This window comes from Octodon degus, unplaced genomic scaffold (assembly GCF_000260255.1).
Source record: "Octodon degus isolate 3935 unplaced genomic scaffold, OctDeg1.0 scaffold00076, whole genome shotgun sequence".
Classification (NCBI taxonomy): domain Eukaryota; kingdom Metazoa; phylum Chordata; class Mammalia; order Rodentia; family Octodontidae; genus Octodon; species Octodon degus.
Window position 1 is genome coordinate 65,112 of NW_004524652.1, and position 2,954 is coordinate 68,065.

The 2,954-nt window shown below is 44.2% G+C and overlaps 2 pseudogenes; one reads left to right on the top strand and one right to left on the bottom strand.

The window, feature by feature from the left end:
* The window catches only part of LOC101592323, a 23,448-nt pseudogene extending 21,360 nt beyond the window's left edge, over nucleotides 1-2,088 (bottom strand).
* Nucleotides 884-2,061, top strand: LOC101578800 (annotated as a pseudogene).
* Nucleotides 2,089-2,954: the final 866 nt, after the last annotated feature.

The following is a 2,954-nucleotide window of genomic DNA, read 5'->3' on the forward strand; positions in this document are numbered from 1 at the left end:
ATTTCTTCTATACTTTTCTGCAGTTGATTCTTTACTGTCAACGCTATTATTTCCGAGATATCTGGCATGTGATTTCCAATTTCCTCAGTGCTAGTATCTTCTGCATTTGTACTGGGTGGACTCGGGGCCTGAGACTGCATTTTGTTCCTTCTCTTCGTCATTTTGTATACTGCTGTCTTCTGACCTTTGGTGAAGAGCTTGGATACAGTTATTACCTGAGCACCAGGTCCGGATCTATGAAGTTCAGATTCCTCCGGGTGGGTGTTGTTTGGATATGGCTGCTGTGCTCCACTTGTTTCTGCTGCAGCTGTTAGAGCTGAACCCTTTGTGTCTCTCTGGCAAGGTGTTCTGCTCCTGAATCAGCTGGGTGGGTCTTCCCTCTAGTCTCTTTGCAGGGAGTTCTGCTGAAAGGTTCCCTGCTGGGCCTGCGCTCTGGGTCTGTTCAGGATCCTGTGGCCCTCGGTCATCTCACTCACTCTCCAGGCCTGCGCTCTGGGCCTATTCAGGATCCCGCGGCCCTCAGTCATCTCACTCACTCGCCGGGTCTGTGCTCTGGGTCTGTTCAGGATCCCGCGGCCTGGGTCATCTCACTCACTCCCCGGGCCTGCTCTCTGGGTCTGTTCAGGATCCGGAGGACCCCAGGTTGTCTCACTCACTCCTTAGCTTTTTCTAAGTAGGTGCTTTAGACCACTGAGCCATCTCACCAGCCCTGCTAGGTTTAATTTTAAAACTACACATAATAGTAACTGTTAATCAGAAGATGAAGAAATTCGAATCCTTCTATATTGCTGATGAATATGTACAATGGAGCAGCTGCTCTAGAAAAGTTTGGCAGTCCTTCTAAGTGTTAAATATAAAATTCCCAGGGGCGGCGGGGGCAGCAATGGCAGCTGCGGGTGGTGCGGGCCCGGCCATCCTGCAGGTGGCTGGCCTCTACCGAGGCCTCTGCGTGGTGCGCAGTTGAACCCTGGGCCTGGGGTTTGTTTCGCCCGCTCAGCTGTGAGTATTCCCTGTGTGCGGCAGCTTGGACCAGCCCTCGGGGGGTGCGGACAGCAGCCGGGTCAGGCTGAGCTGGAGGCCAACCCCTTCTACCAGTGCTACCGGGACAAGATCCAGCAACTGCGCAGGTCCGACCCAGCTGCTTTTGATTCACGCCTGGAGAAGCGCACTGAGTTTCAAAAGCAACCAGTGGGGTACTCTAGGCAAGGTGATTTCGTCAAATGTGTGGAGCAGAAGACAGATGCCTTGAAGAAACAGCCTGTGAGCAAAGGATTCACTGAAGAAAAGACTCTCAGTTCTATCTTTAACATTGAGATGGTGAAAGACAAAACTGCAGAAGAAATAAAACAGATTTGGCAGCAGTATTTTGCAGCAAAAGATAGTCTATGCAGTCATTCCCAAAGAGAAGTTTGATCTGATGTGGAACCGGGCTCAGTCCTGTCCAACATTTCTGTGTGCACTGCCAAGAAGGGAAGGTTATGAGTTCTTTGTTGGACAATGGACAGGTACTGAACTCCACTTCACTGCACTTATAAATATTCAGACCCGAGGGGATGTTGCAGTCAGCCAGTTGATTTTATATCACTACCCTGAACTTAAAGAAGAAAAGGGCATAGTGCTAATGACAGCAGGAATGGATTCCACATTTCTGAAAGTTACTGAGGCACAGTGCATCGCCAATCAAGTTCAGCTCTTCTATGCCACTGATCGTAAAGAAATCTACGGGTAAGTGGAGACGTTTAACTTCAGACCAAATGAATTCAAATATATGTCTGTCATCGCTGAATTGGAGCAAAGTGGACTTGGAGCAGAACTGAAGTGTACTCAGAACCAGGATAAGACTTAGAACTATAAAGGCTGGCTCTTCACTTGTCAGCTCAGCCCTGGATAGTATAAGAAAACCACCCCCCATCCCAATCTCAAGAGCTCAGCATCTATAATAAGCAATCTGTAAACAGTTGCCCTATGTGCTTCTTGCAAGAAGTGGTCATGGAAATGAGCCTTAATACTTAACATTCAGTAATAAAGATACCAACATATTTAATAATTACCTCTCAGCATACTTGAAGTTTCCTTTTAAATGCTTCTAGCCAAGAGACAGGCAGGGGTCTTTAGGACAGTTCATTTGACTTCATATAATATCATGCAGTTGCATTTTGGCTATTGTGACTTGTAGCTTCTGGTTCTGCATCTTTATGAACTTTAGACAGGATAATGTTTGAAGACCTGCTGAAGTTAGATGTGGGCTTTATATAATCTTTCCATATGCTAATCAGCTGGCCAAAGGCATAATCCCAAGTATCCTGTTTGGTCTCTAAAACAAGAAGATATTCCCATCAGGATAAAGACTTCATCTAGATGCCCTCCATAGTTATTATCTTTAGTGCAGCTGGTTTGAGGCATCAACAAATTTCAGATACAGTTGTATTAACAGGTACAGTGCCTAAATATTGTTGAACTATCAATTATGGCATCTATTCTTCTAGCTCTGCTTGCTAGAGGCTGTGTTTGAAGGAAGTAAATCAGCATAGTGTAAATAAAACATTTTTCTAAGTAAAAGATCAAAAAAAAAATTCCCATATTCCATACAAAAAAATTGAAAACAGACTTGAATGGATACATAGGCATGAATAAGAATTATTCATAATATCCAAAAGGTATAAACAACCCTTATATCCATTCACACATGAATAGCTAAATAAAACATAGCATGCACATACAATGGAATATTATTCAATTATAAAAAAATGCAGTTTTGAAACTTGAAAATATGATCAGTGAACTGAGCCAAACAAGCAAGGACAAATATAGTTTGGTTCTACTTACATGAAGTACCTCACACAGGCAAATTCACAGGAACAAAAGCAGATATAGGTTATAGGGTTATGGGGTTATGGGGGAGAAGAGAACTGGGAAGTTACTGCTTAATGGATGCAGACTTTTGTTTGGAATGA